The following is a 23,871-nucleotide window of genomic DNA, read 5'->3' on the forward strand; positions in this document are numbered from 1 at the left end:
TTTTTATAAACTTGTATTACATAAAATATTCTATGATATATTATGTAAGAAACAAAAACAAGGTGTCAAGGGGTAAGACAGTAAATATTGTATGTTTCCTTTTGTGTATGATGGAAGAGAAATAAAAATAATTGGCAACAATGGTACCAAGACAAGTTAAGAGGAAAAGAACAATCTTTACAACAAATGGTGTTGGGACAACTGGATATCACATACAAAAGAATTAAGTTGGACTTCTACCTAATAGCATATGCAGAAATTACCTCAAAATCGATCATAGACCTATATGTAACAACTAAAACTCTAAGGATATATCATAGGAGTAAATTTTCATGACACTGGATTAGACAAAGGTTTCTTATACATGATACCAAAAGCATAAGCAACAAAAAATAGAAAAAATGGATTTGATCAAAAAATTAAAAACTTTCATACTGCAAAGGACACCGTCAAGTATATAAAGACAGCTCACAGAATGGGAGAAATTGTTTCCAAATTATCTAGAATATATAAGGTATTCTTGCAACTCAGTAAATAAAATAAAAATAACCCAATTAAAAAAAAAGGCAAAGTCTCCAACCAGCCATTATCCAAAGAAGGTACACAAATGGCCAATAAACAAAATAAGCACAACAACATTAATCATCAAAGAAACGAAATCAAAACCACACTCACTAGGATAGCTAAAATAAAAAAGATATACAATAAACAGCAAATGCTGGCAGGAGTGTGGAGAAACTAGAACCCTCATACACTACTGGTAGGAATGTAAAATGATGCAGCCACTCTGGAAAACAGTTTGGTAGTTTCAATATAGCAATTCCACTCCTAAGTATATATACAAGTAAACAAAAGAATAATTCCATTCAAAAATTTGTATGCAAATGTTCACAGCAGCATTATTCATAATAATCAAAAACTAGAAAAAACTCGTATGTCAATCAACTGACAAATGGATACACAAAATGCGAAATATCCAAACTAAGGAATGTTACTCAACCATAAAAAGAAAAGAAGTACCAATACGTGCTAGAACATGGATGAATGTGGAAAACATTATGCTAAGTGAAAGATGCCAGTCACAAAAAAACACACTGTGTGATTCCATTCATATCAAATGTCAAAACAGACAACTCTACAAAGATAAAAAGATGATTAGTATACCTAGGATATTAGGGAGAGCAAGGGGAAGGGGAAGGAGACAGGAGAAGATTGGGAGTGACTGCTAAATGGAATGGGGTGTCCTTTTGGGACGCTGAAACCATTCTAAAATTGATTGTATTGGTGACTGTTGTAAAATATTGTGACTATACTAAAAACCACTGAATCATATACAGGAAAAGGGTAAATTTTATGATATCTTAATTATATCTAAATAGTTACTTAAAAATAAAAAAAAATACATTTACTTACATTTGGGAAGAAAAAAAAAGTTTTAAGGATAAATGAAAAATAATTTAAAATGATCCCGTACAGGGTAAAGACAAAAGTTACCAGGTAGGAGAGACTGGGATAGAAGCAAAACTTCTTCAAATGCATCTTATTATATAATTTTTACACATTGAAGGCATGTCAATATTTTGCAGTTAAAAAATAAAATTAAAATAATAAAAACCAATCCTTAAAAAAGAAAAAATCTCTACCAGATAAACTGTATATCAAATGGATGACATAACCACTTAGTGATATAGAAGACAGTATTATATACTTAATAAAATATATACCAAGGACAAGTCATAATCTGGAGAAATACTAAATTTTATTTCACAGACTAACATTATACTATAAAAATTTTGAAAACATTTTATAAAAATTGTGGGAAAATATAAATAAACTGACTTCTAAGATGACCTCCAATAATCCTCACTCCTGGGTGTAAACACCCTTTTGTAATTCCTTCCCTGCACTGTATCAGGGTTGGTCTGTGTGACCAATGGCATATGGCAGACATGACTTTAGGTCACTTCTGAGATTAGGTTATAAAACATACCGCACCTTCTATTTAGGTTGGTCTCTCTCTGAATGCTCATTCTGGGAGAATTCTCATCAGCTGACATGTCATAGCAGTGCTGTGTCCACGTGGCAAGGAACTCAAGCCAACTGCCAACAGTCATGAGTGAGCTTGGAAGGAGATTTTTCCAGCCACAGTCAAGCTTTCATATGACTGTGGTCCTGACCAACATGTTGTCTGAAATCTCACGAGAGATGCTGAAGCAGAACCACACAGTTAAGCCACGTCTGGATTCAAGACCTCAGAAACAGTGTGAAATAAATGTTTGTTGTTTTAGGCTGTTACGTTTTGGGACAATCTGTCATGTGATAAACAATGCAGTTTCTATTTTCAGTTACCAAGATTTTCAGTTTAAGAGAATAAGAGATACAAGCATACAGTCAAGGCAGGAAAAATCTTATAATATTAACTTGAATTGGAAATGTTAATATGAATTTCTGTATTTTTGAAAAGAAAAAAAAAAGTGATAATTCCTAAGATTGTCCATTGAAAAGGCCTAGAAGCATTAACTCAATAGCAATGAGCTTCCAGCTTTCCAGCAACATCCACCTAGATCCAAAGAGCTGGTATGGGCTCTTTTTTTCCTCTGTATGTGGGCATTTCCTGGTCTGGCAGACCCTGAAAGGCACAGCACAGACTCTGACCTTGGTTTCAGCCTTCTCTGCAGCAGTGGCTTCTGGCCTCACCCCAACATCGACCAGGACTTAAAAGACCCAGTACACTTTTTTCACTGGTTAGGTTTCTTCTTTCTCTTTCTGGCAGAGGGCCAGATCGCGGAGGGCCCAGCACAGGCGATAGCCTTGGTTTCTCTCAGAAGCAGCATCTTCTGGCTTTACAATAGCAACTACAGGGGCATGAAGGGCCAGTGCACTTCTTCCTCCACCTTTTCTTGGTTGGTTGGTTGACTGACTGCTTTCTCTGTTTTGTTTTTGGTTCTGGAAGATCCTGAGGTACCAGCAGGGAGGCAGGCCTAGGATTCAGCCTCAACAGTACTAGCTTATGGCTTCACAATGGCATGTAACAAGTGACTTGGAGAAGTAGCGAACTTCGTTACTTTTTTTGTTGTTTGGTTTTTGTGGGTATTTTGTGTTTCCACATTTTTTTTTTCCTTTACTTCCTGCCCTCTCCCTTTCTTTCCTTCCATTTGTTTTCTTAGTCTGGCAAGTAATCATAACATAATTCTCAGAATGTCGTTACCAACAAAAAAATTACAAAAACACAGAAGGAGACAGGAAAGTATGGTCCAGTAATAGGCGACAAATAATTGGATAGAAAATATTCCAGAGGATATGCAATCCATGGAATTACAAACCAAAGATCTTAGAACAACTCTCAAAGATAAGACCGATGAAATAAAGGAAAACATGGACAAAGAACTAAAGGAAATCAGGAAAACAATTATGAACAAAATGAGAATTTCAATAATGAGATAGATATTATAATAAAGAAGAATCAAATGGAAATTCTGGACTAAAAAGTACAGGAACTGAAGTGAAAAAACCAATAGAGGAGAGTGGGCAAGATGGTGGAGTGGTGAGGTGTGGGTTTTAGTTACTTCTCCAGAGCAGTGGGTAGAAAGCCAGGAACCACGTGGACCAGACACCGCAGAGCAATCTGACTTTGGACATACTTCATACAACACTCACCAACACGTGGAACAGCTGAGATCAGCAAAATCTTAATCAACATGTTCAAGTGCTGACTGTGGTGATAAATGTAGAACTATATGATGATACCGTGAACAACTGATTGTACACTGTGGATAATTGTATGTTATGTGATTATATCTTTATAAAATTGTAGGTAAAGATATACATAGGGGTAAAAGTGCTAGAGAAAACATGGAGAGAGGGATGTACCTATTTACTGTTGATGAGGACGCAGAATGGTGTAGCCTTTCTGGAGGTCAGTGTGGTGGTTCTATAAGAAGCTATGTGGGGGCCATAAGGTCCTGCATCCTCACTATGGGGTATGTACTTGGAAGACCTGAGAGCAGGGATATGAATGGACATTTGCACATAGGTGTTTGTGGAAGCAGTATTCATGATTTGCAGAAGGTGGAGGTGGCCTAAGGGTACACTGACTGAGGAATAGAATGGTGAACTGTGGTGTATGCATGCAATAGAACACTGAGCAACTGCGAGACAGAGTGACGTGAGACACGCAAGGAGTTGAATGGATCCTATAGAAAGCATTTTGAGTGAAGTACGCCAGAAACAAAGGCAAACACTATAATGCCTCACCAATATGGACTACCTACAATGTGTAAACTCAGAATTGAATCTTAGAGCACAGCCTAACAGGGAAATGATTATTGTAATGGTCCCTAGATTTAAGCTCTCACAGCAGTCAAATCTATTCCTGAATCGTAACAGCTATCTCCAAACTCTGAAATGTTGATCCCTTGGTGTATAACCTGATTGGTCTCTGGAACACGGGGTATCTGTGTGACGCCTGAAACTCAGAGCTAGAGCTCGGCAGATATGAACGTCAGTATTAGCGCATACAGCAACTGTTAAAAAAAAAAAGCTGAAAAAGAGACCAGATTTCAATTAGAGATATGAATGAAGCAGATCTGGTTAAGACTAGGGCAAATTGGGCCAAAGGGTAAAGGCCGAAACCGACTGTGCGTTAAAACTTCAACTTACATGTGAGACCAAGGGAAGAAATGTTTATTTGGTGCAGGATCTATATTTTCTAAACAACATAACTTCTACAGTCAGTTTGTTCAAACACCACAATTACATGGAACTTTGAATGGAAAGTGAGCTATGGTAGGTCTGTATAGGTTAGACTGAAAAAGCAACACATCCCGAAGTAATTTGGGCAGAGAATAAAAATATATATTCAGGCCCCCCGAGGAGCTGGGGGAAAATGTGGAGATGTTCGACTTCCTCACCTGGATTGTTGCTGATGTTCTCACAAACACTGGGAAATGACGGCTTGACATGCTGAGCCCTCTGTCTTGGGGCTTGCCCCTATGAAGCTTGCTACTGCAAAGGAGACACTAAACCTGCTTCTAATTGTGCCTTAGAGTCTTCCCCAAGTGCCTCTTCATTGCTCAGGTGTGGCCCTGTCCCTCTAACTAAGCCACCTCGGCAGGTGATCTCACTGCCCTCCCCCCTATGTGGGACCCAACTCCCAGGGGTGTAAATCTCCCTGGCAATGCAGGATATGACTCCTGGGGATGAATCTGGACCTGGCAATCATGGGATTGAGAATATCTTCTTGACCAAAAGTGGGATGTAAAATGAAACGAAATAAAGCTTCAAGGGCTGAGAGATTTCAAATGGGAGTCGAGAGTTTACTCTGGTGGACATTCTTAAGCACTATATAGATAGCACTTTTTAGGTTTTAAATGTATTGGAATAGCTAGAAGTAAATACCTGAAACTACCAAACTCCAAACCAGTAGCCTTGAGTCTTGAAGACGATCGTATAACAATGTAGATTACAAGTGGTGACAGTGTGATTGTGAAAACCTCGTGAATCACACTCCCTTTATCCAGTGTATGGATGGATGAGTAGAAAAGTGGGTACAAAAACTAAATGAATAATAGGGTAGGATGGGGAGGATGATATGGGTGTTCTTTTTTATTTTTTATCCTTATTCTGATTCTTTCTGGTATAAGGTAAAATGTTCAAAAATAGATTGGGGTGATGAATGCACAACTATAGGATGGTACTGTGAACAGGTGATTGTACATCATGGATGATTGTATGGTATGTGAACATATCTCAATGAAACTGAATTTAAAAAAAAACAATAGAGGGATTTAAAGCAGATGGAAGAGGCAGAAGAAGGAATAAGTGAACTTGAAAACAGATGAAGAGAAGAAAAAGTGGGGGGGGGGGGAAGAACAGAGCCTGAGGAAACCATGGGACACCATCAAGCATACTGGAGATGAGAGAAATAAAATGCCAGAAAATATATTTGAGGAAATAATGGCAGAAAACCTCCCAAATCTGATGAAACAAATGAATATATAAATCCAAGATACTTAACAAACACCAAACAAGATGAAACCCAAACAGACATATACTGAGACACATAATGATCAAACTGTCCAATCAATGCTAAGGACAAAGACAGACTATGAAAAACTGCAAGACAGCTCACTTGGTGCCACTGCCTGGTGGCTGTCCAGGCCAAGGACCTGCCTCTGTCATCTCCTCTTCCACTACCCAGTTTCCCTGGCAAGAACATCCCCCAAGATGGCATATGAGAGCAGCAGTACCAGGACTGCATGTCTTCAGTGCGCTGAACTGGGATCAGGTGAGCTGGCTGCATGAGGTCCCGATCAGATTTAACCAATCCATGGAGAAGGCAACTTTCCAAACTTGGAGATAACTTTGAAGGACACGATGCAGACCATCCACAGCGGCTGGAGAAGGCAGCATCAAAGCACAGGACCTCTGCAAATACCAAGTCTTACTGCATTCTTTGCTTTTTTCCTATAATTGCTCCAATAATCCCATAATCTGAGTACACTCCACGGTGCATGGAGAGAGTGTGTACAGGGACTATGAAGGTCTTTCACTGTCTGCAGAACAGACTAATCACCACCAAGAATCCTGAAGAAATTAGGGGAGGGGCCTTCTCAAGTACAGCAAAATTCTTATGCGGGACATCAGGCCCACAGACAGGAAGAAACCAAAACTCTAGAGCATTACATGTGCTCTGGGTTTTCCATATACTTTCTGGACATCCTTGAACAGCAAAGGGCATTGGAGACTTACCTCAGAAACCACTTTGCTGAAGAGGAGAGAAGCAGGTATAACAACCTCATAATCGTTTGCAGATTAGTGAATGAGAGCAGTGTGTCTTCTGGGGTATGAATGGAGGCAGACTTTGGACCTCATTCTCTCCCTCCTGGACTTGCATGTGCTGGCAGAACAAATCACCATCCCCAATGCCACCAATGTCACCTGTTACTACAACTCAGGTCCTTATGGCAATGATGGCAACTTCAATAACCACAAAATTGCTCATCCTCCAATTATCTACAGCCATCCTTGTAACTAACCTCGAGACCTGAGTGTTTCAACAGTGGGAACTCTAACAGGGCAAAGGCTCTCAGACAAGGGAGCCTCCTTCTAGACACAGGCTTTTAAATGGGATATCAGAACTGATTCTGCTCCTTTTTCTTTGTGTACCCACTGCAATGGGTCTACAGTATATCATGACCCAACAATAAAGGGATGTGTATTCTGTGCCATTTTGGAACATATTATATGAAGTATGACCTATCCACATTTTTCCAAAATACACACTACCATGTCGTGTCCCAAACATTAGCACATGGGGATTTGAACTCTATGCAATAACTGAGATTAGAGGAAAACCTGGGTGGATATGAGAAGTATTAAGGTAACTGTCTTCATACTTGAACTAAGAATTGGTGGTGGTGACCAACACATGGGATTCTGGCAGTAAAATGGAAGTTGTGCCAATACTCTATTTCCTAGTATCAATTTTAGTCAGGGAGAAAATGGTAAACATGAGGGTGCCCTAGTGACTTCATTCTTGTTCACAAAACTACCTTGCTTATGTTTATCCCATCAGTTTATTTAATCAATAAGCTAAAGCCAATAGCTGGAGAACTGAGATCAGGTTAGAAATAGTTTATGGTATAAATACAGTGATAGCACAAGGAATTTTGAGATATTGCAAGGAAAAAACTGATCTAAGTTTCCTGAAATGTAACTTAAAAACAAAATAAAATGTGGAACCTACTGTTAAATAGTATGTTGGTGGTGTTGGATGACTGTAAATAGGAAACATGAATGCTCAATTTTTGTTTTTTCTTTAGAGTAAGAAATTCTTATTGAATGAATTTTTTTTCCTCATCAGCTCTTTTCATGGCTGACTTGTATTTTGTTCTTCCTAAGACTAAGGATTGTGCTGAGTCTAGAGTCACTGTGGTAGCTGACATGAGGGTCTTCCTATGTTTTAACTGGAAACTCACTTTGGTCATATTTTAAGTATGACAAGCTGTTTTTTCAGGAATACTATGGCTCTCCACTGATACAAAAAAAGTGTGATTTCCTCTCCTAGGAATTCAACAATTTTGCTAGAACTAAGTCACCTGTGGAATGATGTGCTTTTGTGGGAAGAGTTCTTTGGCTTAAGACTGCTGTGTATTTAACCTTCTGTTTCTGCACTGATAATGAAGGTGGAGGTGAAGAATTAAGGGAAGGAGAAATGGACACCTCTACACTACTTTCATCAATAGACAGAATATCTAGACAGAATATCAGCAAGGAAACAGAGAACTTGAAATCGTAAATGAATTAGACATAACAGACATATATAGAAAACTGCACCCAAAACACCAGGATACACATTCTTCTCAAGTGCACACGGATCATTCTCAAAGAGAGACCACATGTTAGGTCATAAAACATGTCTCAATAAAGTTAAAAACACTGAAATTATAACAAGCATCTCCTTTGACCACAATGGAATGAAGCTACACAAATCAATAACAGAGAAGTGGAAAATCCACAATTATTTGGAAGCTAAACACTCCTAAACAATCAATGGGTCACCCAAAAAATCAAAGTGAAATCAGGAAATATCTTGGGACGAATAAAAATGAGAACATAACTGTGCCCATTTGGATGTATTATGTTTACCAAAATGCCATGTTCTTTGGTGCAATCTTGTGGGGGAAGACGTATTAGTATTGATTGGGTTGGAACCTTTTGATTGTTTCCATGGAGATGTGACCCACCCAACTGTGAATGACATCTCTGATTAGGGTGTGACCTCTTGATTGAATGTTTCCATGGAAATGTGGCCCTGCCCATTCAGTGTGGGCCTTTGATTTAATCACTGGAGTCCTATATAAAAGCTCAGACAGAAGGAGCTGGCTGCTGCAGCTGAGGGACACAATTTGAAGATGGTCACTGAAAGCAGACACTGACATTTTGGAGAGTGCCATTTTAAAACGTAACCTGGGAGCACGCAGAAAACAGAGGTTTTCTGGACGCCATTGACCTTCCTTTGGTGAAGGTATACTTGTGTTGATGCCTTAATTTGGACATTTTCTTGGCCTTCAGACTGCAAATTTGTAACCAAATAAACCCCATTTATAAAAGCCAATCCATTCCTGGTATTTTGCATAAAGGTAGCATTAGCAAACCGTAACATTAACATATCCAGATTTATGGGACACAGTGAAGGCAGGGCTCAGAGGGAAATTTATAGCCCTAATCCTTACATCAAAAAAGAAGAGCTCAAATAAAAGACCTAAACACACACCTGGAATAACTAAAAAAAGAACAGCAAGCCAAACCTAAAGTGAGCAGAAAGAAGGAAATAACAAAGATTATAGCAGAAATGAAATAGAGAATTAAAAAAAGACAATAAAGAATTAACAAAACCATAGTTGGTTCTTTGAAAAGCTCAATAAATTCAACAAATCTTTAGCTAGACTGACAAAGAAAAAAAAGAAATAATTAAAATTAGAAAAGAAAGGGAGGACATTACTACTGACGCCACCAAAATAAAAAGGATCATAAGAGGACACTATGGACAATTGTATGCCAACAAATTAGACAACCTAGATGAAATACACAAATTCCTAGAAACACAGAAACTATCTACAGTGACTCAGAAGAAACAGAAGATCTCAACAGACAAAGTGCAAGTAAAGGGACTGAATCAGTTATCAAAAACTTCCCAAAAAGAAATCCAAGCATTTGTGTTTTTAAAAAATGTATCAACTTCAAGGAGGTACACTTTCCATTCCATAAATTTCACTCATTTTAAATGTAGAGTTTAATGATTTTTAGTAAATTTAGAGAGTTGTACAACAATCACCACAATCTAAATTTACAACATTTCAATCACCCCCAAAAGATCCCTCATGTCCATTTACAGTCACTTCCCATTTCCAACCCAAGTCCCTGGCAACCAATAATCTACTTTCTTTCAGTACAGACTGGCCTTTCCTGGACACCTGATATAAATATAACAAAATGTGAAAAACAAAAATAAAACCTAAAACCTCCCAACAAAGAAAGCCCAGGACCAAATGACTTCACAGGTCAGTCCTGCTCAAACTCTTTCAAAGAACTGAACTATCTGACTAACTCATTCTATGAGGCCAACACCATCCTAATACCAGTCAAATAAAGATATTACAGGAAAAGAAAATTACAGACCAATATCCCTTATGAATACAGATGCAAAAATCCTGAACAAAATACTAGCAAACCAAATCCAATAGCACATAAAAAGAATTATAGTTCGTCAGAAAGCTAAGTATAGAGTTGCCTTATGATCTGGCAATTCCGCTATGTGGTATACACCCAGAAGATCTGGAAGCAGGGGCATGAACAAACATTTGCACACTCTTGCTCATAGAGGCATTATTCACAATTGCCAAAAGATGGAAACAAACCACGTGTCCATCAACAGATGAATGGATAAAAAAACTGTGATATATACTTATGATGGAATATTATTCAGCAGTAAGAAGGAATGCAGTCTTGAAGCACGCCACAATATGGGTAAACCTTGAGGTCATCATGTTAAGTGAAATAACAGTCAGATACAAAAGGACAAATATTATATGATCTCACTAATTTGAGCTAATTATAATATGTAAACTCACAGTCATAAAATCTAAAGTATAGGTTACCAGGATACAGAATGAGGCCAGAGAATGGGGAGCGCATGTGCAGAACTTTTAACTAGGTTGAACTTAAATATTTGGAAGTGGATAGAGGTGATGATAGCACATTGTCATGAGTATAATTAAAAGTGCTGAATTGAGGATGAAAGTGGTGGAAAGTGGAAGTTTAGAAACATGCATGCTGCCAGAAGGAAAGGTGAAAGTTAAAACATGGGAATATATAACACAGTGAATCTTACAGTGGATAACGACAGTGATTAACTGTACAAATAAAAAAAAAGTCCTTTCATACACTAGAGCAAATGTACGATACTATTACAAGGAGTTATAATAGAGGGGTATAAGGGAAAAATGTATCTATGGCAAACTATGGATTACAGTTACAGTAATCTCTTAATATTCCTTCACCAATAGTAACTAATGTACTACACCAATACTAGGGGTCAATAATAGGGGGTGGATATGGGGTATGGGATGTTTTGGGTTTTCTCTTTCATTTTTATTTCCTTTTCTGGAGCAATGAAAATGTTCTAAAATTGATCATGGTGATGAATGCAGAACAAAAGTGATGATATTGTGAGCCACTGATTGTATACTTCAGAGTGGATTGTATGGTGTGTGAATACAGCTTAATAAAATTACATTTAAGAAAAAAAGAATTATACACCATGGTCAAGTGGGATTTATCACAGGTATGCCATGGTGGTTCAATGTAAGAAAATCAATTACTGTAACACATACCATTAACGAAAGAAGGAAAAACCAAAAACCAAACAATCACGTCAACTGATACAGAAAAAGCATTTGACAAAATCGAGCACCGTTCTTGACAAAAACACTTAGCATGCCCACTGTCACCACTGGTATCCAACATTGTACTGGAAGTTCTCACCAGAGCAATTAAGCAAGAAAAAGAAATAAAAGGCATCCAGACTGGAAAGGAAAAAGTAAAACTTTCATTATTTGTGGATGACATGATAATATATATAGAAAATCCCAAAAAATCAACAAGAAGCTATTAGAGCTGATAAACGAATTCAACAAAATGGTGGATACACAGATCAACACGCAGAAATCAGCCATGTTTCTAAACACTAGTGATAAACAATCCAAAGAGGAAATTAAGATTCAGTGCAATCCCAATCAAAATTTCAACAATCTACTTTGCAGAAATGAAAAAGACAACCATCAAATTCATATGGAAGGTAAGGTTTTGAATCGCCAAAATTATCTTTAAAAAGAAGAGCAAAGTTAGAGAACTCAAACTTCCTGATGTTGTTACTCATTACAAAGCTGCAGTAGTCAAAATAGTATGGTATTGGCACAAGGACAGATATACAGATCAAAGGAATTGAACTGAGAGTTCAGAAACAGACCTACACACACACAGTCAATTGATTTTGGACAAGAGTGCCAAGTTCACTCAATGGGGCAAGAATAGTCTCTTCAAGAAATAGTGTTGGGAAAACTGGTATTTGTACACCAGTGTTCCTAGTAGCATTATTCACAACTGCCAAAAGATGGAAGCAATCCAAGGATCTGTCAACAGAAGAATGGATAAGCAAAATATGGTATATATACAATGGAATACTACTCAGCTGTGAAAAGGAAAGAATTTCTGGTACATGTGATAAAATGGATAAACCTTGAAGATAAGACACTGAATGAAATAAGCCAGACACAAAAGGACAAATATTGTATGATCCCATTGATATTAAATAATTAGAATAAGAAAATTCACAGAGTCACAGAAACCAGAATAAAGGTTACTGAGACAAGGATGCAAGTAGGGAATGGGGAGTTAAAGCTTAATTAGTACAGAATTTCTTTTGGGATTGATGGGAAAACTTGGTAATGGAGAATGGTGATGGTATCACAACATTGTACATACACTGAGTTATGTATCTGAAAATGGTTAAAGGGTGAAATTTTAGGTTGCATCTATGTTACTGTGCCAGTTTGAATGTATTATGTCTCCCAGAAAAAGCCATATTCTTTGACGTAATCTTGTGGGGCAGACATATTAGTGGGGATTTAGCTGGAACGTTAGGATTAGGTTGTTTCTAATGCCCCCCATCCAACTGTGGGTGATAACTCTGGATAATTTCCATGGAGCTGTGACCCCGTCCATTCAAGGGTGGGTCTGAATTAACTCACTGGAGCACTACATAAGCTCAGACAGAAGGAATGGGCTTGCTATAGCCAAGAGGGACACTTTGAAGAACACATTGGAAGTGAGAGAGGAGCTTCAGCTTACAGAAACATTTTGAAGACAGCCTTTGAAAGCAGACTTTTGCTCTGGAGAAGCTAAGAGAGGACAAACGTCCCAAGAGCAACTAAGAGTGACATTTTTGAGGAGGTGAAGCTTAGGGAGGAATGTCCTGGGAGAAAGCCATTTTGAAACCAGAACTCGGAGCAGACGCCGGCCACATGCCTTCCCAGCTAACAGAGGTTTTCTGGATGCCATTGGCCATCCTCCAGTGAAGGTACCTGATTGTTGATGCCTTACCTTGGACACTCTATGGCCTTAAGACTGTAACTGTGTAACCAAATAAACCCCTTCTATAAAAGCCAATCCATTTCTGGTGTTTTGCATTCTGGCAGCATTAGCAAACTAGAACAGTTATTAAAATAAAAATTAAAAAACAATATAGCCCTGCACAACACAAGCAGTAAGTCCTAATGTAAACGGACTACAGTTCATACACTATAATTATAAAAATGTTCTTTCACTAATTGTACCAAGTGTACCACACTAATGCAAGGTGTTAGCATAGGGGATTACTATTATAATGGGAACTCTGTACTTTCTGTGTGATTTTTCTATAAACCCACATCTCTTCTAATTAAAAAAATATTGTCTGTGTGTGCATAAAAGCAAGAGAGGGAAGACATATTGAAAGTGCTGAAAAGAAAAGACAAACAAGCAAGCAAAAAATCCAGTTACTCAAGAATTATATGCCTGGCAAAAGTGTCCTTCAAAAATGAGGAAGAAATTAAGACATTACCAGGAAAACAAAAACAGAGACAGTTTACTACCACTAGACGGGCCTTACAGGAAATCCTAAAGGGAAACGCTCCATGTTGGAATCAAAGGACATTAGGCAGTATCTCATTTCTAGATGAAAAGAAAAACAACAACAACAACAACAACACCAAAACAACAAAGATCACCAGCATAAGAAAAAAATACTGGTAAATATATATGTCTGTACTATTTTATTTGTTCACTTATAGTATTGCCCTTTATTTCTTATAAAGCTAAAAATTCACGTTTAAAAAACGTAAGTGTTGGTAAATCTTAGATACCAAATTGTTTCTACTGCTTATAATAGTTTTGATCATAGTGCCAAATTCAAATTCATTAACTGGCTCTTCAGCACTATAGCAACTACTTTGCTCAGGATATCTGAGGTCAAATCGAAGAAGGAAACAGTATTCTCTTAAGTCCCTTCAGGCAGATGTGAAAAAGCATACACAGAAGAGGAAAAGGAGTGAATGGAAATAAAACAGTATTATGCAGATTTATGCCTTATTTTTTAGTTTAGTTTTTTTTTTTTTTTTTTAAATGTTGGGTCTTTCAGGCTGATTTTGCTTTTTATTAGATCTGTATAGTTAGGTTAATTTACCAGTGATTTAGTTTTATATTTAACCTACAATTTATCTTACCTTTTGGTGATATTTCTTTGCCTTCTGATTTTTAACTACTTTCAATATTTGGATGTTTTGTTGAGAATCTGTTTAGAACTTGATCTCCCTGGCAATATGAATTTCCCTTAAAACACTGCAAACAAGTATACTAGTAGTATACCTTCTTTACCAGTTATTGTGAGATTGCTGTGTAAGTTAATAAATAAACACATTTGTAAATACACTGTATGTAGGAAGAAAATTTCTGAGTTACAATTCAGCCTGTTGAATTTATGTTGTAAGCATTATTTAACACAGTATAAAGATGTCAATATTTTTTCTTCTCATTGCAACAAAACCCTTTAATGGGGAGAATTTTATTCCCTTCTCTTTCCTCTTCCTCCTTAACTTCCCACTTACAGTTACCTTGTAATAGTCAGAGAACCCTTGGATAATGGATCTGAATAGAGAAATGCCTTTAGATAATTAGCTCATATACCAGTAATTTATGCTGAAAGACAGGGTGGAGTTTTAAAATACTTTTATAATGCAATATTACTGTTAAAGGCAAGGGTTGACTTGTTTTATTTAGACACGGCATGTCTGGAAATAAAAATCAATTCAATATGAGAAAAACAAAACGTAAGTGTAAATCTTTGCTGTTGTGCACATAATCCATAAAGATGTAATTTGTGACATGGACAACAAAAAAGGGAGATATGGAGGGATACAGATGATATGACTGGAGAGGCTACTGAAATCAAATTGGGATCAATACAAAGTCAATTGTAATAGATTTAGTATGCTAAATGCAATCCCCATGGTAATCATAAAGAAAATACATTAAAAATCTACACAAAAGGGAAGGATAAGTGATTCAAAATGGATTATAAAAAAATCATCTAAACCAAAAAGAAGGCAGTAATGGAGACAAGGAGGGGCAAAAAGGTGTGAGACTTAAAATGACATTTTATACCAGTAAAATGGTCAATTCAACAAGAAGATTTAACAAATTATAAATATACACGCACCTAATGGTGGAGTGCCAAAATATATGAAGCAAACACTGACAGAATCAAAGGGAGAAATAGACAGCTCAACACAACATTGGACAGAATATTTAAACAACAGATCAATAAAGAAATAGAGGACCTGAACAACATTATATATCAAGTATATCTAACTTAAATATATAGTACCCTTCACCAAACAGCGGAATTCACATATATAATTCTCTACAATGGACCACATGTTAAGGTACAACAGAAGTCTAAATAATTTAAAAATATTAAAATCATAAAAAGTAGCCTCTTTGACCACAGTGGAATGAAGCTACAAATCAACAGAAGAAAAAGTGAAAAATTTATAAATATGTGGAAATTAAACAGCATACTTAAGAGTATGCTTTAACCGTGTTAAAGAACAAACTATAAGGGAAATTAATACTTTAGAGACAAATGAAAACAAAGACAAAACATAACAAAACTTATGGGATACAGTGAAGGCAGTGCTCAGAGGGATATTTATAGCTATGAATGTCTATATTAAAAAAGAAGAAACATCTCAAATAACCAAACTTTGCATTTTGAGGAACTAGAAAAACATACACAAAGCAAACCCAAAGTCAGCAGAAGAAAGGAAAAAATTAAGATAATAGTGAAGATAAATGACATAGAGAATAGAAAAACAATCGAGAGAATAAATAAAACAAAAAGTTGGTTCTCAGAAAAAAATCAATACTGACAAATCTTTAGCTAGGAAAAGGACAAAGGAAAAAAGAGAAAAGATGAAAATAAAATTCCGAAAGTAAAATGGTGGCATCGCTATTGACTTTACAAAAATAAAAAGGATTGTAAGAGAATATTATGAACAATTGTACACGAACAAACTAAAAAATCTATAAGAAAAATTAAAATTCCTAGAAATAAATCAATTACCCAAGTAGATTCAAGAAGAAATAGAAAATATCAGCAAACCTATAGAAAGTACAGAGACTGAATTAATAATAAAAAAAACTTACACGAAAGAAAAGCCCAGGACCAGATAGCTTCACTGATGAATTCTACCAAACCTTTAAATAACTAATAACAATCCTTCTCAAACTCTTCCAAAGAATTCAAGATTATACACTATTGCCAAGTAGAATTCATCTCAGGAATGCAAGGGTGGTTCAACATATGAAAAATCAATGCAATATACTACATTATTAGAATGAAGGGGGAAAAAAACCCACGATTTTCTCAACAGAAGCAGAAAAGGCATTCAACAAAATCCAGTACACTTTCTTAAAAAACACTCAGAAGAGTAGGAACAGAAGGGGACTTTCTCAATGTGATAAAGGCTGTTTATGAGAAACCCACAGCTAATATCATACTCAATGTGAAAGACTTAAAGCTTTCCCCTTAAGATCAGGAAGAAGACAAGGAGGCCTGTTTTCACCACTGCTATTCAATATTGTAGTAGAAATACCTGCAAGATCATTCAGGCAAGAAAAAGACATAAAAAAATGTATCCAAATAAAAAGGAAAGGAAGAGGTGAAGCCATCTCTATTGCAGGTGACATGATCTTATAGATAGAAAACTATAAGGAATCCACAAGAAAACCCCCAGAGCTAATAAATGAATTCAACAAAGTGCCAGGGTGTAAGATCAGCACGCAAAAGTCATTCTGTTTCTATATCCTCACAATGAACAATCCGAAAAGGAAATTAAGAAAACAATTCTAATTACAGTAGCATCGAAAAGAATAAAATATCTAGGAATAAATTTAATTAAACATACGCAAGACGTGTATACTGAAAACTACAAAACCTTGCCGAAAGAATTAAAGAAGACCTAAACAACAGGCAAAATATCCCAGGTTCAGAGTCAATATTGTTAACATGTCAATGTTACTCAAAGCAACCTATAAATTCAATGCAATCCCTACTACAATTCCAGCAGCCTTTTGTGCAGAAATGGAAAAACCTACCCTTAAATTCATATGGAACTTCAAGGGACCCCAAATAGCCCAAACAACCTTGAAAAAGAAGGACAACATAGGAGGGACTCACACTTCCCAATTTCAAATGTTATGACAAAGCTTCAGTAATCAAAACAGGGTGGTACTGGCACAATGACAGACCAACAGATTAGTAGAACAGAACTGAAAGTCCTATGGCCCATTAATTTTTGACAAGGCTGCTAAGTACATGCAATAGGGAAATAGTCTGTGTAAAAAATGGGGCTGGGAAAACTGCATAACCACATGCAGAAAGAATGAGGTTGGAACCCTGCTTCAAACTATATGCAAAAAACTCAAAATGGATCAAGGACCTAAACATAAGAGCTAAAAACTATAAAACTCTTAGAAGATAGCATAAGGGTAAATCTTCATGGTCTGTGATTTAGCTATGGATTCTTATATATGACACCAAAAGAAAAAAAAACAGATAAATTTGATTTATGAAAATTAAAAAAAAAATTGTGCAAAGGAAATTAATAAGAAAGTGAAAAAGACAAACTACAGAATGGAAGAAGATAATATAAAACCATATATTGGATAAGGGCTTAATATCCAGAATATATAATGAACTCCTATGACTCAACAACAAAAAAGACAACTCAATTTAAAAATGGGCAAAGGACTTGACAAATACATGAAATGATGCTCCACATCATTAGTCATTAGAGAAATGCAAATTAAAGCCACAGTGTAATACTGCTTCACACCCACTAGGATGGCTATTATTTATAAAAAAATGGGAAATAATATTTGACAAGAATGTGGAGAAACTGGAATTCTCATTCATTGCTGATGGTAATGTAAAATGATGCAGTTGCTGTGGAAAACAATTTAGCAATTTCTCAAAAAGTTATAAGATCATTATATGACCCAGTAATCCCACTCCTGGGTACAAAAAGAACTGAAAACGGGTGCAAACAAATACATGTATGCCAGTGTTCATAACAGCATTATTCACAATAGCCAAAAAATGAAAATAACCCAGAGGTCCAACAACAGATGAATGGGTAAGCAAAATGTATATTTACATAATGAAATATTGTTCAGCCATAAAAAGGATAGAAGTTCTGATACATGCTACAACATGGATGAACCGTGAAAACATTATGCTAAATGAAATGTGCCAGACATAAATGGACAAATATCATATGATTCCACTTATATGAAATATCTAGAAGAAGCAAAGTCACAGACACAGAAAGTAGATTAGAGGTTACCAGGGGCTTGGAGACAGACAGGTTGGGGAGTTATTGCTTAATGGGAACCCAGTTTCTGTTTGGGGGGGGTGGTGGTGAGTAAGTTTTGGTAATGGATGGTGGTGACAGTATTACATTATAATTATCGCCACTGCACTGCACACATAAAAATAGTTAAAATGGCAAATTTTGCTTTTTATGTATGTATTGTGTTAACATTATTAAAAAAACAAAACAACCCACCGGTGTTCCTATGCCAGACAAGTCCTAAAACGCAGAGGCAACAGTCTCTTTAACAAGAAGAATCAGATGCAGCCCCTTCCCCATACTGTCGACACCCCCTTTCAATATAAGCAAGTTAGGGTGCTCACTGCCTAGATACCCTGAAGAAGGAGAAAGAGATTAAGTGATAGGAAGAGGTAGCAACAAGCAAAATAAGATTTATCAAAGGTCTATGAATACTGAAACTTTATATAAATATATACATATTTTTAGATACTGGGGTGTGGGGATAGCTGGAAGGAAATAAATGACATGGTGGAACTGTAACCTATAACATCCTTTGAAATTTGCTCTATAGGTACTCGCTGAATAGTGCTTTGAAAGTCTTTACGTTTCTGTATATACTCCATATTGCATGATAAGGAAAGAACTGAAACTGTGGAACTGTAACCCATAATAATTTTTGAAAGTACCTATATAACATCTTGTTGAGCTGTACATTGGAAGTTAACACTGGAGGAACCTAAGATGGTAGCTAGGTGAGACAGGGCAAAAAAACATCTCCGTGACAAATACTAGATAAAAACCAGAAAGTGACCCAGAACACCAGTTTCAGTGATGCACCAGCCGGACAAGGTCTGCTAAATCCACAGGGACCGTGCATTTGGTGAAACCGGGAGTCTGCATTCTGAAACGAGTGAGTGAGCCGGCTGAAAGTCCGGTGGCTGCGATGCAGTGTGGTGAAACCACAGGTTGGCATTTGGAGACGGACTAGTTCTTCTTAAACAAACAAACAAACAAAAAAAACAAAACTCAGGAGCAGCTGTGGATACAATGGGGAGAACCGTGCAGTGAAACACGGCAGGAGAGGGCTGTACCAATGCCTCAGTGTCTGGCATGGAGGATAGCCCTTCCCAAACCCGCTGCTGATTGTTTTGGGGCCAAGGGGGCAGAGGGGAGCCAAAAGGAGAAAGAAACTGCGCCCCTTGCAGCCATCTCCCTGGTGGGCTGGGAACGCCCCTGCCGGGGGCCAGACCCACAGCCCAGAGCCACACCAAGAAACCGACTGTGATGGGGAGTGTTTCTCACAGCACCGTGCACATGCCACAATATCGGCCGTGGACAGTGGCCTTTAGTGCACCCACAGCTAATTGTCCTGGAGCTGGGAAGGCGGAGCTGTGTAAAAAGGGGGAAATTAACACGCCCCATTCAACCATCTTTGCATCAGGCTGGGAACGTCCCTGCACAGCCTGGTGGCCCAGGGCTTCCCTGGAGGGCCAGCGCATACTTGTGACATGGCACAACCTTCCCTCAGCAGAGGTCCTGGAAGAGCACGGCTGAGAAGGGAGACCTGCTTGGAAATCCCAGGGACCCTATGCCAATACCAAGGGCTTGTGGGTCAGTGGTAGAGACAGTCTGTGGCAAGACTGAAATGAAGGCTTAGACTCTTGCAACAGCCTTAAATCTCCAGGAACACCTGGGAGGTTTGATTATTAAAGCTGCCCTGCCTCCCTAACCACCCAGACACACACCCCACATTCAGGGCAGACAGCACCAACAACACACCCAAACTTAGTGCACCAATTGAATCCCTCAAGAATCAGATCCCCACATACCACAAAGACAAAGTTGGGGAGAACTGACTTGAGGGGAACAGGTGACTCACGGACGCCATCTGCTGGTTAGAGAAAGTGTACGCCACCAAGCTGTAGATACGACAAATTAGAGATTGGTATTTTTTATAACCTGAAAAAACCCTATCAAGTAAAGCAAATGCCAAGAGGCCAAAACCACAGAAAATCTTACAGCATATGATAAAACCAGATAATATGGAGAACCCAAACCCAAACACCCAAATCAAAAGATCAGAAGAGACACAGTAGTTGGTGCAATTAATCAAAGAACTAAAGGCAAACGACGAGAGCATGACACAGGATATAAAGGACATGAAGAAGAGCATGGCAAAGGATATAAGAGACATAAAGAAGATCCTAGAAGAGCATAAAGAAGAAATTGCAGGAGTAAATAAAAAAACAGATGATCTTATGGAAATAAAAGAAACTGCTGGCCAAATTAAAAAGACTCTGGATACTCATAATACAAGATTAGAGGAAGCTGAACAATGGCTCAGTGTCCTCGAGGACCACAGAATGGAAAATGAAAGAACAAAAGAAAGAATGGGGAAAAAAAACGAAAAAATCAAAATGGATCTCAGGGATATGAGAGATAAAATAAAACGTCCAAATTTAAGACTCATTGGTGTCCCAGAAGGGGAAGAGAAGGGTAAAGATCTAGAAAGAGTATTCAAAGAAATTGTTGGGGAAAACTTCCCAAACCTTCTATACAATATACATACACAAAGCACAAATGCCAAGTGAACTCCAAATAGAATAAATCCAAATAAACCCACTCCAAGACATTTTGATCAGACTGTCAAATACTGAAGAGAAAGAGCAAGTTCTGAAAGCAGCAAAAGAAAAGCAATTCACCACATACAAAGGAAACAACATATGACTAAGTAGTGACTACTCAGCGGCCACCATGGAGGCGAGAAGGCAGTGGCATGACATATTTAAAATTCTCAGAGAGAAAAATTTCTAACTAAGAATACTTTACCCAGCAAAACTCTCCTTCAAATTTGAGGGAGAGCTTAAAATTTTCACAGACAAACAAATGCTGAGAGATTTTGCTAATAAAAGACCTGCCTTACTTCAGATACTAAAGGGAGCCCTACCGACATAGAAACTAAGAAAGGAGAGGCAGAGAGAGAGAAATTTAACAGACATATATGGAACATTACATCCCAGGTCACCGGGACACACATTCTTCTCTAGTGATCACGGATCTTTCTCCAGAATGGACTGTATGCTGGGACATAAAAGAAGCCTCAATAAACTTAAAAAGATAAAAAAATTTGAATTTGTTCAAAGCACATTCTCTGACCACAATGGAATACAAATATAAGTCAATAGCCATCAGAGACTTGGAAAATTCACAAACACCTGGAGGGTAAAAATGAGGGGGAGATAAAAACATTCCTGGATAATCAAAAGCTGAGGGACATCATCACTAGTAGAGCAGTCCTATAAGAAATGCCACAAGAAGTTGAGCAGGCTGAAAGGAAGGGACACTAAACAACTGACTGAAACTACATGAAGAAATAAAGATTTCCAGTAAAGATCACATGGTAAATATAAATACCAATACTATTGTATGTTTGACATGTAACGCCACTATTCACTTCCTACAGGATCTAAAATACATAAACTGTAATGACAAATCAGTGGTTTTGGACTCTGTAAAATATGTAATTTTTGACAAGAACTACATAAAGGTGGGGGAATGGAGGAGTATAAGAATATAGTTTATGTGTCCTATTGAAGTTAAGTTGGTATCAAAGAAAAACAAGATTGTTATAGATTTAAGAGGTTAAATTTAAGCCCCATGGTAAACACAAAGAAAGTATCAGAGAATATGACCATAGACATGAAAAGTAGAGTATGGGTTACGAGAAATGGGGGAAGGGGCAATGGGGAGTTAAGAAATGAGGGTAGGGTTTCTGTTTGGGGTGAAGGGAAATCTCTAGTAATGGATGGTGGGAAGGTGATAGCATTGCAACATTCTAAATGTGATTAATCCCACTAATGGAATGCTAGGGAGGGGTTGGAATGGGAAGATTTAAGCTGTATATATGTTTCCACAATCGGGGAAAAAAAAAAGGGCAGTCTAAATAGATGACAATTAAATGCCAAGGATGATCCTGGATGGGATGTGAGGATGGAGGAGAGGAGGCTCAAAGGGACACAGATGGGACATAAGGAAAAAAAAAAAAAAAGGAAATATAGAATGCAAGCTTTGTATCAATGTTGAATTTCTTGAACTTCTTGGCTGTGCTTAATGGGATTGCATAGAAGAATGTTCTTGTTCATGGGAAACGTATATGTGAATTATATTATTTGTTCAAGGATGTGTGCAGCTTGCTCTTATATGTTCAGAAGACAGAACAATAGATGATGGATGACAGATAGGGAGGGAAAGAAAGAAGTGGTGGTGTGACAGGATGTTAAAGCTGGTGGATTGGGGTATCGGGGTATGCTGGAATTCTGTGCATGGGGTTTGTGTTGTTTTTGCAATTGTTCCTGTAAGCTTGAATTTATTTCAAAATAAAATTAAAAAACAAAAAAAAAAGGTTAACACCTTTCTGTATGTATGTTATATTTTAGAATAATGGAAATAGCGGAAGTGTGGAACTGTGACCCATGACTTCTTTGAAATTTGCTCTCTAACTACTTGGTAAATCATACTTTGAAAGTTATCACTGTTATGTATATATGTGAAAGTTCACAATAAAAAAATGCATAAAAAAATGAAACACAACCTTCCATACACACACACATACACATAAATCGAAAGGCTGGGGGTTGGAGTAGAGACAATAGTGGGCATCCAACTAGCAATACTGGCCATGCGTTGTAAACTAGTGAAGCTGAGTGATGGGTTTGTGGGGTTCCAAGATACCACTATCCATATTGATAATTTAGAAAAAAAGAGAAAAGAAAAAAGGCAACAGGAGATGATATGAATGGTTTCCATGGACCAAACATGGTGACAGATGGAATGAAATGCAACAAATATATAAAATACCATGCATTCATAACAATTAAAAGAATAAGAATAAAAGAGAGAGGGAGAATGTTACATCCTTAAAAAACAAACAGAACTTCATAGATACTACTGGAAGTAACAAGGGGACCACTCTGAAACCTGGCCCTTAACAGCATTATCCTATATTTTCTGTGCATTTTATTTCAGGATAATTAAACAACCCTAGCTGAAAAAAACCTATACAGAATGATTCTAGCCAATAAATGGGGACGTAATCCTAGGAATTCAAAAATCACCATCTTCAAACCTCAAAGACAGTGGTCAAAGTGTGGTCCCAGACAAACAGCACTGTTATCAGCTGGTAACTTGTTATAAAATTCACTAGAAATGTAAATTCCCAGGCTACAAACCAAAACTACTGAATCAGAAACTCTGGGAAGAGGCCAAGGAATCTGTGCTTGAATAACTTCTCCAAGTGATTCTGACATGCACTAAAATTTGAGAAACTCAGCCCTAACGAAATAATGATGTCAAGTATCAATTACCAATCAGTTAGATG

General features: G+C 37.3%; 1 protein-coding gene and 1 pseudogene across 6 annotated transcripts in view; one reads left to right on the forward strand and one right to left on the reverse strand.

Moving 5' to 3' along the window:
- ATXN2 (ataxin 2) overlaps nucleotides 1-23,871 on the reverse strand; it is a 198,073-nt gene that overhangs the window by 28,052 nt on the left and 146,150 nt on the right. The window lies entirely within an intron of this gene.
- LOC119519100 lies at nucleotides 6,226-7,036 on the forward strand (annotated as a pseudogene).

This window comes from Choloepus didactylus, chromosome 23 (assembly GCF_015220235.1).
Source record: "Choloepus didactylus isolate mChoDid1 chromosome 23, mChoDid1.pri, whole genome shotgun sequence".
Taxonomy (NCBI): Eukaryota; Metazoa; Chordata; class Mammalia; order Pilosa; family Megalonychidae; genus Choloepus; species Choloepus didactylus.